This window comes from Micromys minutus (assembly GCF_963924665.1).
Source record: "Micromys minutus genome assembly, chromosome: 27".
NCBI lineage: Eukaryota > Metazoa > Chordata > Mammalia > Rodentia > Muridae > Micromys > Micromys minutus.
Window position 1 is genome coordinate 19,950,785 of NC_137962.1, and position 14,253 is coordinate 19,965,037.

At 48.3% G+C, this 14,253-nt stretch overlaps 1 long non-coding RNA gene across 1 annotated transcript; it reads left to right on the forward strand.

The window, feature by feature from the left end:
- The first annotated feature begins 9,349 nt into the window (after positions 1–9,349).
- Positions 9,350–13,639, forward strand: LOC308438265. The gene is made up of 3 exons (XR_013975587.1): positions 9,350–9,801; positions 11,242–11,507; positions 12,244–13,639. It is a non-coding gene; the product is annotated as an uncharacterized lncRNA (long non-coding RNA).
- The last annotated feature ends 614 nt before the right edge of the window (positions 13,640–14,253 follow it).

Consider the following 14,253-nt stretch of genomic DNA (forward strand, 5'->3'; position numbering starts at 1 on the left):
GTTGATTGCAGATTGCAATCAAGGTAACAGCTAAGACTAGCTGTCCTCACGGGAAGCACCTTCACTCTCAGGGGGTGGAGGCAGGAGGATCAGGAGCTCTATGTTATCCATAGCTATCTCTCCAGTTTGAAGTTAGCCTGGGCTACATGAGACCCATGTTCAGCCAGCAGGATGGGCCCAAACAACACAGTTGACACAACCCAGAAGCTGACGCTCAGAGCATGTAAGACCTACAAACACAGATGAAACAATTCCATCTGTCCCCAAGCCTGTGCCTTGGGGACACATGAGCAGAGCAGGAAAGTTGAGGCCTCCAGCCTCCCTCCTTTGGCCCCAGCCTCTGTGCCCCGAGGAAGAGCCAGGGCACTAACACTCTGTAGGGAGCCATTTGTGCCGCACCCAAACGTGGTGCCGGCTTCTCGCCGAGAACTCAGCAAACAGAGCTGTTGCCCAGCCAAGAGACTTAATGCGCATGCGCCACATACGTCACAGCCCGCTCTCGGGGCATACTATTGAGTTACTGGAGGGCGCACCAATCAGGTAGCGACACGAGTCTCCTGGGCATATATAAGCAATGCATTTCTCTCCCACGTGGAGAAGTCCCCTGCTCAAAGGAGAAGTCCCCTGCTCAGGGAGATCCCCTGCTCAGAGTATTGTACAATAAAGGTTGTTCGCAGAAGAATCCTGTGGTCGCACGCCTGTTTCTGCCAGCGGGAAGTGGGGCGCGTGACAACACTCCGCTCATTTTAGCCAGTAACCTTACTTGGGCTGCCACGGGTCCAGGAAAGAACTATCCTCCGTGACAGCTGTGCTGGGGGAACAGCAGCCAACTTCTGCAGAGCTTCCAGAAGGGAACCGAACTGGAACCACAGAGCACAGGGAACTTGGCCGAAGACAGTTGCAGGGAGGAAAAAAATTCCAGGACATTTGCATCCTACATAAAACTGATGCACACATTTGGCCGTCTCTCCACGCAGAAGCTGTCTCATCTAAGTTACAGCTCGGTAATGTGTTCTTAAACCGCTCTTTAGCGGGGAAAGGACTTAAATTTAGTAGCTTGACATTACAGTCGTGGAAATACAGTGAGTCTGGTGCTGTTGTTCCGGCAGAAGACGGGAAGATCCTCTCTGAACAGAGATCTGATTTTTTCTTACAAAGCGTTTCTCTTCTTCCGGAAAGAAGGTTCTAGTACAATGGTCCCTGAAGCATGCTCACCAGATGAGGCTACAAAAGATGCCCCTGGGAAAACATCCATGGGGTCCAGTGTGGTGATGCTCCTCTGCAGTGGAGAGTGTAGGTAGTTAGGAGTTCAAGGCTGGCCTCAGCTCAAAGCCAGCCTTGGAAATATGACACCCTGACACCAAAGGCTGGAGAGGCTTAGAGGTCAGCCTAGGCTACACCTTGTCAACAAACAAACAAACAAAACATAACGTAAATAGCACTCACATGGAGGTTCACAAATGTCTCTAACTCCAGTTCCAGGAGGTCCAATACCTTCTTCTGCCCTGTGAGGTGCAGCTGTGTACCACGCATGCCCGTGGTGCTCAGACATACATCTCATTATTTATTTATTTACTTACTTTTGAGACAGGGCTTCTCCGTGTAACAGCCCTGGCTGTCCCCGGAACTCACTTTGTAGACAAGGCTGGTCTCAGACTCACAGAGATCCACCTGTCCCTGCCTCCTCCGCACTGACCTTAAAGGTGTGCGTCATGTCCAGATAATTTTTTTTTTACATTTAAAAATAAAATAAAGATATTAGTTGAACTGTGTGAAAAGCAAGTAAGTTCTTTCTCTTTCCTTCTTTCTTTTTCTTTCTTTCAAGATAGAAAAAAAAAAAAAAAGAGAGAGAGAGAGCCAGGTGTGGTATCGCTGCACTCTGGGGAGGAGGCGGATCTCTATGAATCTGAAGCCAGCCAGATCTGTCTAGTGAGTTCAGGCCAACCAGTTGGATCCTCAGGAGCTGGAGTTACAGACCGCTGTGAGTTGCCCTGCATGGGTCCTGGGACCCAAACCTGCTCTTAAGTGCTGAGTCACCTTCTCCAGCCCCTGGTTTGGTTTTGTGACAAACTCTCATGTGGTCAGGCTGGCCTCAGACTCACTCTGAAGCCATGGAGCCGGAATTTATTGTTCATCGGGTCCTGGGACTGCAAGCATATGGCAGACACAATGCCACTTGTGTTTTAAGGGCAGGATCTGGCTTCCACTCCTAGGCTCAGGGGATCCTCCTGCCTTAGCCTCCCAACCTTGCTTTTACCCTTACCTTTACGCCGGCATAGCAGCCAGGCAAGGCGGGTCACATCTGTAATCTCAGCACTCAGGAGATTGGGTGGCGTGAATATTAGTCCCAGGGAGCCTAGGCTACATAAGACATACTTTGTCATACACAAAGCATTAACTTAAAAATTAACTGACCTGGAGCTGGAGAGCACTGACTGCTCTTCCAGAGGTCCTGAGTTCAATTCCCAGCAACCACCACACAGTGGCTCACAACCATCTGTAATGAGATCAGATGCCCTCTTCTGGTGTGTCTGAAGACAGCGACAGTGTGCTTATATATAATAAATACATAAATCTTTTTAAAAAATTAACTGATAAGAGGAGGAGGAGGGTACTGTCACGATTAAGAGCCCTGTTTCACGGGGAAGGTGGGAAGTGAGGAGACAACTTGCCCCTGTTCATTTGAAGTCTGGCCCCTACGTAGGAAAACACCACAATGACGCTGTCTCAGTCAGGGTTCTATTCCTGCACAAACATCAGGACCAAGAAGCAAGCTGGGGAGGAAAGGGTTTATTCAGCTTACACTTCCACACTGTTCATCACCAAAGGAAGTCAGGACTGGAACTCAAGCAGGTCAGGAAGCAGGAGCTGATGCAGAGGCCATGGAGGGATGTTACTTACTGGCTTGCTTCCCCTGGCTTGCTCAGCCTGCTTTCTTATAGAACCCAGGTCTACCAGTCCAGGGATGGCCCCACCCACAATGGGCTAGGCCCCTCTCCCCTTGATCACTAGTTGAGAAAATGCCTCACAGCTGGATCTCATGGAGGCATTTCCCCAACTGAGGCTCCTTTCTCTGTGATAACTCCAGCTTGTGTCAAGTTGACACAAAACCAGCCAGTACAGACACCAATTACTTTGCGTGCTAACTTGTTTTTAAATTGTATTTTATGTGTATTGATGTGAGGGTCTCAGATCTTCTGGAACTGGAGCTACAGACAGTTTGTGAGCTGCTGCGTGGGTTTGGGGAGCTGAACTCAGGACCTCTGAGAGAGCAGCCAGTACTCATAACCACTGAGCCATCTCTCCAGCCACTACATGCTAATTTTTAAAATGAACCTATTGCTTTAACACATTGTGGGGGGCAGGGCCTGACTCTGATTAGCCCAATAGTCCCCCCCAAAAAAAATCAGACAATGAAACCTTTTGTTCCCTTGTCACTGTCACTTGAGCCCTTTGGGCAGGGGGAGGGGGGCAGAGTTTGGAGCCCATTTGAAGAAATACTGCCTTAGCCCCTGGGGGAGGAATTTGGGCAGTAATCCTCTGTTTCCTGCCAAATGGTTTTGAAATATTCATCAATTCTCTCAAATAACAAAATGATGAAATATTGCATCTGCTTTTAGTTCATTTCCCCACAATCCCTGTAACATTTTGTACGCCATATAGGCATTTTAAAAAGATACGTTCAAACAAACAGAGATGATACTGGGGAGCAAAGCATCAAACTGTTCTGCGGCCACCTGCATGTCCTGAGCCACTGGCTTCACACCCAGGTTCCTCTAACCTCTGGGACGTCCTCCCAAGTACCCAGCCGTCACACAGGGAAAAGAATGCTGGTTGTTGGTTTGGATTTTTTCTTTATTTATTTTTTTAAATTCCTTTGGGAGTGGCGTCTGGAGACCTCGCCGTGCTGGAAACATTCTGAACTTGACTTTTTTACAAAATGTCCTTTTTGCTGCTAAATGCGAAAGGCAGAGAATGAAGTAGGAAAGTGAACCAATGTCCTCCTAAACCCCGCTGTGACGTCTCTAAGTCTTCTGGTGCCTCTGTTAGGTTCCAGCATGCTCTGGGAGGTGACGTTTGTTTGTTGGCTTGAGAAAGTTAAGGAAGTACGACACATTTATAGTCCCCCTTCTCACCACCCTGTGATCAACGCAGATGTTCAAGAGAAGGTACCATTCCTTCAGAAACACACTTCCTAACCGCTGTCTCTATGCAGTGAACAGAACAGCTCAGCTCGCCTTGGGGCTGGAGCACAGGCTCAGGGGCTAAGAACACAGGAAGCATCTTTGCTACTTCAGGGGACCCAGGTTCACTTCCCAGCACCCACATGGTGGCTCACCACCCCAGTTCTAGGGAATCCAACCCTTTCTTCAGACCTCCATAAGCACTAGGCACACACGTTACACATATATACACGCAGGCAAAACACCCATGCACATAATAGTTTAATAACCTTTTAAGACATTTTAAATTAAAACATTTTGAAACAGCAACACCACCACCCCCCTTCCTAATGGGGCTGGCATTTGAGCAGATGGCTCAGACAGAGAAATTTCCAGTTAATATGATCTCTCATCATCATAGACCCAGCCCAAGAAGGGAGCACACATCTGGAGACTAGTTGTGTAAAGAATAGGTTTGAAGTCATGAAGATGTGAGGGTCCACATGAACTCCATCTGAGTGGTTCTCTGGGCAGCAGGGTCTGGAAACAAGAGCCCTAAAGGGGGGGACACAAAGCCAGGATCAGAAAGGCCCTGTGGAAATTCCCCAGGCCCAGGATGAGGACTAAGGACAGCCACCGAAAGCAAAAGGCAGCATCTTTGTGAGCCACCGGGACTGAGGAGAACTATGTAGAGGGACAACAGAAACGGCAGAGATGCTCACGTGGCAAGAAAAAACACACTGGCTTACTAAGGTGATCCCTGAGGCTCTGGAAGCCTTGCCTGAGCCATTCCTGAAATACACTCTAGGCATTGGTGGTGTTCGGTGTATACGGAACAAGGATCCGCCAGCAGCAGGGACAAGGTCAGTGTTCAAGGTGGAGCTGGCCATGGTGACACACACCTGTAATCTCAGCTCTCGGGAGATGAAAACTTCTTCTTCTTCTTCTTCTTCTTCTCCTTCTTCTTCTTCTTCTTCTTCTTCTTCTTCTTCTTCTTCTTCTTCTTCTTCTTCTTCTTCTTCTTCTTCTTTTCTTCTTCTCCTTCTCCTTCTTTTTCTTCTTCTTCTTCTTCTTCTCCTTCTTCTTCTCTTCTTCTTCTTCTTCTTCTTCTTCTTCTTCTTCTTCTTCTTCTTCTTCTCCTTCTCCTTCTCCTCCTTCTCCTCCTCCTCCTCCTCCTTCTTCTTCTTCTTCTCCTTCTCCTTCTTCTTCTTCTCCTTCTTCTTCTTCTTTCTTCTTCCTTCTTCTTCTACTTCTCTTCCCCCTCCTCCTCCTCCTCCTCCTCCTCCTTCTTTCTTCTTCTTCTTCTTCTTCTTCTTCTTCTTCTTCTTCTTCTTCTTCTTCTTCTTTCTTCTTCCTTCTTCTTCTACTTCTCTTCCCCCTCCTCCTCCTCCCTCTCTTCCTCCTTCTCCTCTTCCTCTTTCTTCTTCAAGATTTATTTATTTATAAGTGCTCTATCTGCATTCCTGAAGAGGGCATCATACTGAATTATAAATGGTTATGGGCCACCATGTGATCACTGGGAATTGAACTTAAGATCTTATATATATGAAGAGGAAGTACCACTCTTGGAAGTGCCCTGCCATACAAAAGGAACAGACACTCCAGCGCAGAACTCAAAAGGCTAGCTACCCCATCCATCCTCTCTCATGGGACACAGACGGAGGTCAATGGCACCCTCAGTTCAGCCTTACTCTCTGTTTCGACCACAGTTCCAACTAAATCCCCATGATTCCCTGATTTGACTTCACCTAGACATGGCCAGTTGAGGTTGGCTTTGTGGCTAGACCCAGGACCTGCCTCTCTTGGGCAAAGATGCCCTCAAAGAAGCAGATGACTAAAAACCCAGGGCTGGGACCCTGGACCTGAATCACTCACCCAGGCTGAGGTGCGTGAGCTCAGTAGGAACCCGGACCCTGAGCTGCAATGGAATCAGGACAGGGGCCAGGAAAACATCGGGTAACATGGGCCCCACCCTGAAAGCCCAGGGGTGGTTGAAGAAGGGTGAGTGAGCCATCTGTAGCTTCTCCTCCCTGGGTTCTCTGCAGAACTCACTCCCTCATCCAGCACACGTTGACTGAGGATCTATGATGTAGGAAGACATGACCATGAACACTAGGCACCAGACACCATGAGCACAACAGTCACAGGCCCTGTTCTTCCAGGGTTGGCATAACTGAAGAAAACACACTAGATGTGTAACTAAGCGTAATATCGATGTGTAACTAAATACAATATTGATGTGTAACTAAACATAATATCGATATGTAACTAATCATAATATTGATGTGTAACTAAACATAATATGGATGTGTAACTAAATACAATATTGATGTGTAACTGAACATAATATCGATGTGTAACTAAATACAATATTGATGTGTAACTGAACATAATATCGATATGTAACTAATCATAATATTGATGTGTAACTGAACATAAAATCGATATGTACCTAATCATAATATTAATGTGTAACTAAACATAATATGGATGTGTAACTAAATACAATATTGATGTGTAACTGAACATAATATCGATGTGTAACTAATCATAATATTAATGTGTAACTAAACATAATATGGATGTGTAACTAAACATACAAAGGGAGACTCAAGGACTCCCCCACCCCCACCCCTGCCAAAGAATGCCTGACAGAGCTCTAAGTTGACTGGGAGGTTATCGGACAGGAAGAGGCAGCCCAGACCGGAAGGGTAAATGAGACATGAGCCAATTGCACAAGAGCAGTTGGGGTGGGAACAGCATTTTCAAAAGCTGATAGGACATAGAGGGTTAGAAGGAGAGGAATGAAAACTCAGGAGGAGCGAGTACCCAGGAGGGGCCACAACTTAGGAACTGCAGGAAGGTCTGAAGATTTTAACCTCTGGGCAAGAGTAGCTTTAACAGGTCCAGGGGCAGGCTACACAGGAAGTGGACTGACAAGGTGCCTCTTTTAATGACACCGTGATGGGAGCTGGAGAGGTTGATCAGTGGTTAAGAGTACTTGCTGCCTTACAGAAGACCTGGGTTCAGTCCTTGACAGACACATCTGGCAGCTCACAGCCATGTAGTTCCAAGGGTTCTCCTGGCCCCTCTTCTGGCTTCCACTGGCACTGCATGCCCACGGTACACATAAATGCATGCAAAGCATTCATGTGTGTAAGACACAGATATATCTTTGGAAAAAGTAAAATAAAAGACGCCGTGGCGTCAGTAGAGAGTGTGAACTTGCGGGCCGGGTAAGAAGCAAGGCCAGTGATAGGAGACAGAATAAAACTCCCTATAGGGTAGAAAGTACCTCAGAGGAGACGCCCGGCTGGGGGAAGAGGGGGAGGCTGAGGACAGAAACTGAGGCTCATGGACAACCAAAGCATGCGAGGGCAGTGTTTGGGATGGAGTGTACTCGGAAGCACCTTCCTGCCTGCCCAAGCTCATGTCCTCTCCTGCCCCTCTTGTTCATCTCTGCCACACTGGCCTCTTTCCTACTCCTCAGACATGACAGATTCATTCCTAGTGTGGACCTTTTCACCCCGTCTCTCTGACGGGAACATCACGTCCTGGCTCTTCCCTGGCTGGGTCTCCTGAAGGGTCAGGTCTCAGCTAAAATGTCACCTCCCACAGAGGCTTTCTCTGACCACCTTCACTGATGCCACCCCTACCCTGCTACAGTCACTGTCTATAAATACCTTGTGCCTCTTTTTATAGGTGCATGTGATGTCGTCCCCTTACCAAAACTTGGGATTCTTAAGGCAGGGAGCTCTGCTCTCTAGTACTGGGACTCCCCAGGCAGCCATGCCAAAGGGTTCAGCAAGGCAGAGTTTCAGGGTTCAGATGAAGCTAGGCTGACACCATCACAGTGTGAGCCAATCCAGCACCAGGAAAGGAAGCACAGAAAGAATTGGCTAGGAGGAGGACAGGACCCTGAGGCACTGGGCAGGAAGATCCTAGAGGCAGGAATAGATGCTGGCCAGTTACAAAGAGGGAAAGGCAGGTGGTAAGCAGAAGGCATCAGAAGTCCAGGCGATGCGTGAGACTACAGGTGGTCAACCACAACCATGGGCATCCTCCTAACCCCTCAGTGTTGCTGTGGTGGTTTAAATGACAATGGCTCCCATAGGCTCTTATGTTTAAGTCCTTGGGCCACAGTTGGTGGAACTGTTTGGGAAGAATTAGGAGGTGTGGCCTTGTTGGAAGAGGTGTCATTTGGGGGTGTTCCTTGAGGTTTCAAAAGCCTCTGCCATTCTAGTTGGCCTTCTCTCTCTCTCTCTCTCTTTCTCTCCCTCTCTCTCTCTCTCTCTCTCTCTCCGTCCCTCCCTCCCTCCCTCCCTCCCTCCCTCCTTCCTTCCCTCCCTCCCTCCCTCCCTCCTTCCCTCTCTCTCTCTCTCTCTCTAGTAAGCTCTAAGCTACTGCCCTCGTAGTACTGTGCCTGCTTGTCTGCCACCATGCCCCCCCCCATGCTGGTCATGGACTCACCTTCTAACACTGTAAGAATCCCCTAGTTATATGCTTTCTTTTCTAAGTTGCCTTGTTTAGAGTGTCTCTTCACAGTAGTAAGAAACTAAGACAGTCCCCAAGTGTCTACTGACATCACCCTGTCTTTTTCGGTTAGGTGATTGGTCAGCTGGTTGGTTTTTGATTTTTCGAGACAGGAATTCTCTGTGTAGCCCTGGCTGTCCTGGATTTGCTTTGTAGACCAGGCTGGCCTTGACCTCACAGAAATCCACCTGCCTCTGCCTCCTGAGTGCAGGTATTAAAGGCATTCATGCCATCATGCCAACTTCACCCTGTTTTCTAAAGAGGGGAAGAACTTGGGTAACATGGAAAAAAGCAGATGTGGGTTGGGCCCCAGTGTTATCCTAAAGCCCACGGTCTCCAGTCTCCTCAGAAATGTTAGTGGAGGGTAAGTGGATACGAGGAGTCGGGGTAAGAGCAGAGAAAGTGGCCAGAAGAGCAGCCAACATAAAGACTGAGAGGTGACCTCTGGAGGAGAGGGTGAGGCCAGGCTGGGGAAGTCCTAGAACCAGTTGGAAGCCTGGAGAGTGTGGGTGGCAAGTGGGGTCCGACCTGAGAGGCTTGGCTGCAGGAGAGTAACTGGAGCAGGCAGTGGGGGTGTAGGAGGGCTATTTTAAGACAGAAGAAACCTGAGTGTTGGGACACTGGAGCCAATGAGGAGCCATGGAAGACCTGGGATGAAGGAGGATGTCAGGAGGCTCAAGGTCTGAGACAGGGAGGCTTGAAGGGCAATGTGAGGAGGGAGAAACTTCTGGAAGAGTGGAGCAGAGGTGAGGGTTCAGGTACCTAAACCAGTCTTAGCAACGCTGGTCAACATAGGTGTGCTATTGTTTGAGGTCACTCAGCATCAGCTCCAAGTCAAAGGCTGGACTACCACAGTCATCTGGAGATGAAGTTTGTCTGGACTACATCTGTGGAGGAACCATGTGGGGATAAGGACAAGAATGACTGAGGCCATGGATCACTAAAATCTAAACCGGAAGGGACTAAGGGACAGGACAGAGGTAGAGGTCATGGGTCAGAAGACCTTCATGAAAGTGGCTGTGTGACGGGCCAGTGAAATGACTGACTGGGCAAACACACTTGCCACCACGTCTGACGACCTGTGTTCAATCCCTGGGACCTCAAGGTAAGGAGAGAACCAATTCCTTTAAGTGGTCTTCTGAATACCATATGTGTGCCACGGGGTACGTACACACACACACACACACACACACAAGCACATTAAATAAATAATAAAATGCTTACATAAGCACTTGAACAGACAGGGGGACTATGGTCTCTCAAGAGGAGGATGGATTCTGAGTGGGGACATGTCTGTCAGACAGAAGAGGGACAGACAGAGCTCGATCTACAGCTCAGCAATCCCACAGGCCTGTCAACCGCAGCTGCATTGGGCCCCTTAGCATGGGAGTAATGTTTCAGGGTTGGTTTAGCCTAGGGGAGATTCGCACAACACAGAGATGCCCTGCAGGGTCAGTAGACAACTCAGTAGATAAAGTGCTCACTGTAGGCATGAAGACCAGAGTTCAAAACTCCAGAGTCCACATGCAAAGGTATCTACCACCAAGATGGCGACCTGAGTCCCACACCCAAGACTGACGTGGTGGGAAGAATGAACGAACTCCTCGGGGTTGTTCTCTGATATCCACACATAAGCTATGGTACGTACACACATGCACACATGTCACACACATGCACACAACACAAATATACATGCACACACAGTAAATAAAAACTAAGATGTGATTTTTAAAAAGTTGTTGAGCATGATGGCACACACCTCTAATCATAACAGTAGAGAGGCAGAGGCAGATGGATCTCTATGAGTTCAAGGTCGACCTGGTCACCATAGCAAGCTCTAGACCAGCAAGGGATATCTAGAAAGATCCTATTTAAAATGATGATGATGATGATGATGAAGCTAGCAGTATAACAAAGTTCTGGGGGAGGGGCTCAGAGAAAGCAATTCCCCAGGGCTTAATGGTAACCAGTCTAGACAAAATTGAAAGAGATCCCAGTTTAGGAAGGTTGCCACAAAAAATAAATAAATAAATAAATAAGTTAGAGAATAATAGAGGAAGATGGCCAGAGTTGACTTGTGGCCTACACCCCTGCACACACATATGTGCACTCATGTGTCCTACACCCCTTCACACATATATGTGGACTCACACATGAGAAGAAAGTCTTACACAAAGTAACCTGACAAGACTTGGTTAAAGTGCCTTTAACTCCAGCCCTGGGGAGGCAGGCAGTGTTCAAGCCAGCCTGGTCTATAGCGCAGATTCCCAGCCAGCCAAGCTACAAAGTGAGATCTTCTCTTTAAAAAAACTAAACCACCAGTTAGTGTACAGCTGGAGGCTGTGAGGTAACATCTCGGATAGGTGTGAGCCTTTTGCATGGCTGCCCTCCGAAGCTGCACGCTCTTTCCCAACACCCAGACACAGACAATCTGGGGACACAGATTCTCCTCCAAGCCCCCAGCTTCCAAGATCCACTCTTCACCAACACAGAGCAGCCATTTCTTTCCCCATCTCTCTCGTCCCCTTCTTCTGCCTTTGTTCAGGAGACGGTGCACCAGGCCTGATCCAGGCACCTTCATGTGTGGTTCTAGCAGCACCACAGCCCAGAATTCTCTAAGCTCCAACCCAGAATTAACTGTCCCTGAGGTGTCCAGGGCTGTCGGGGACACCTCTGCCTGTGCCTCATCTGCAGCAGCCAAGAGCTTCTGCTTACCCAGGATTAAACTGGCCCAGGCGCGATGAGGAGACTGCTCCTGCTTTGGATCTGCAGTGTCTCTCAGCATCAAGTCAAACGGATCCTGTGACCAAGGTCTGGAACATTCTATACTCTCCATATAACAGTGATTCAGTTCATTCACAACGGAGCCAGGGCTTGGCCTGCATCCCTTAGAGATGATTTCCCTCAGTCCTGATAGATTTAAAGCCAGAGCAGAGGCCACACGTGAAGGCAGCACACAGCGGGCATTCATACCTTATCAGTGTGGTCCTAATAAAAATAGCACAAGCCACGTCCGATGTTCCTTGTCCTGAAGGTGGGGGTGGGTTGTGCTACAGAAGACAAGCATCTTCTCAGGCTGCATGTACTGCTGGAGCTCAAACCCAGGCAGCAGAAGCCCACCGGTGCTCTGACTGCTAGGCCACACTGCCCAAAACTAACCCTGAGGCTGACAGAAGCAAACTGAGGGACAAGAAAAGCTAGAAGGAAAAAGGCAAGCCTATTCTCCTAGCTTAGGCCCTAAGACAGCTAAGCCTGAGTCCAGCCTCCTCCTCAGCCTTGTCTCTCAAGTGGGGTAAGAAATTATCTCTGGGGCTGGAGCGATGATGGCTCAGGGGTTAAGAGCACTGGCTGCTCTTCCAGAGGTCCTGAGTTCAATTCCCAGCAACCACATGGTGGCTCACAACCATCTGTAATGGGATCTGATGCCCTCTTCTGGTGTGTCTGAACACAGCTACAGTGTACTTGTATGTAATAAATAAATAAATCTTTAATGTAAAAAGAAATTCTCTTCTCTGTAAACCAAGCAGTTTGTTTTCTATGGATTCAGCCTGAAACATCCTTACTACGTAAGCCTATCATCGGAGTGAGAGGCGCGAGGCCATAAGCGGCATCCACCTCTCCTGTCTCCCCCGACGCCTCACATGCAGCTGCGGACCGAAGCCCGAGACCCCAGCTTCAGCTCTGGCCACCTGGCTGGTTTATGACATCACATCCTCCTGGCTGGTTTATGACATCACATCCTCCTGGCTGGTTTATGACATCACATCCTCCTGGCTGGTTTATGACATCACATCCTCCTGGCTGGTTTATGACATCACATCCTCCTGGCTGGTTTATGACATCACATCCTTGCTGCCTCCTCATTCCCAACTGCTCCACCCTCAAATGTGCTCCAGCCTGCTAAGGTTTAGCTCCCAAACGGAAGCCTCCAGACACCTGCCTGCCCCTGGGCGTCACTCCCCTCTAGGGCCCTTCTGTGGGACTGCGCCCCTCCCTCCCTCCACTAGGTGACCCATGCTGGCCAAGCTCAGTTGCTAATCGGTGAGGTGGTTTCACCAGGTCCCTACTGGGGACTCCTGCTTTTGGCTTTCTCCACCTGGGCGTGGCTTGTGGTCTATTATAGCCTCGCCATTGGACCCCACTCTCTGTGAGACTGAAAGCTCCCTGGGGGCAGAACTTTCTCCTGTTCTCCTCACGTCCAGTTTCCAGAGCACATCAAATGTCAGCACGGAGCACTCATGAAAGGAACAAAGAAATCAAGTGTGCCCCTAGGAACCCAATGGATCCCCCCTTCCTCTCCTCCCCTTCCCTCCTTCAGTTACCTTCCTCTCTGGCTTAGTCACTTCTCTGTTTCTATAATAAGTCACCATGACCAAGGCAGCTACAAAAAGAAAATGTTTATGGGGCTTACAGTTTCAGTTGTGAGTTCATGCCCTTCAGGATGGGGAGCCCGGCAGCAGGCAGGCAGGCACGGTGCTGCAGAGGTAGCTGGGAGTTTACATCCTGTGACACATCCATGAGGCAGAGAGTGCGAGCTCCTCCTCCAACAAGGCCACACCTCCTAATCCTTCTCAAAGAGTTCCATCAACAGGAATCAAGCAGATGAGCCTCTTCTCATTCACTCCCTTGTCCTCTTTCTCTCCTCTTTTCTCTGGAAATGGTCAGTGTGGTGATCAGGATGAGATGTCCCCCATAGTCCTGGATATTTGAATATTTGTCCCTAGTTGGTGGCACTGTTTGGGAAACTTAGGAAGTGTGACCCTGTTGGAGGAAATATGTAGATGCAGGCTGTGAAAGTTCAAAAGTCTCATACCATTTCCAGGGTGTTCTCTGCTTCTTGTTTGTGGTTCAAGATGTGAACTCTCAATGCTTAGCTTCCAGCCACACCTGCCATTTCGGCTGTCAATCCCTGACATTGTGGACCCTAACCCTCTGAAACCATAAGCCCCAAAACAAATGTTTTCTTTCATAAACTAATTGCCTTAGTCGTGATGTTTTATCACAATATAACAAGAATTAATACAGCCAGGCTCGGAAAAACAGTGTCCTGGGTAACTGTAGTGTACGAAATCTTATATACGGGCAAACACATTGCCCACTGGTTCCACGCTCACACTGACAGTGTCACTTCTGTTTCAAAGATGAGGGGACTGTGACTCAGGAAGGTTTACAAGACCCACTCTCAGAGAAGTAACTAGATACACACACACACATACACACACACTCAAACACATATACACACTCACACACATATACACTTACACACTTATACATACACATATACGCTCACACATACATATACAAGCAAACTCACACATATATACTCACACACACATACGCACTCACATGTATACACTCACACACATACACACAGATACACACTCACACATATACATATACACTCACACACATACTCACACACACATACACACTCTCACACACACATACACTCACACATACGTACTCACACACATACACACACATACTCACACATATACACATTCACACACATATACACTTACAGATATACACTCACACATATACATATACACTCACA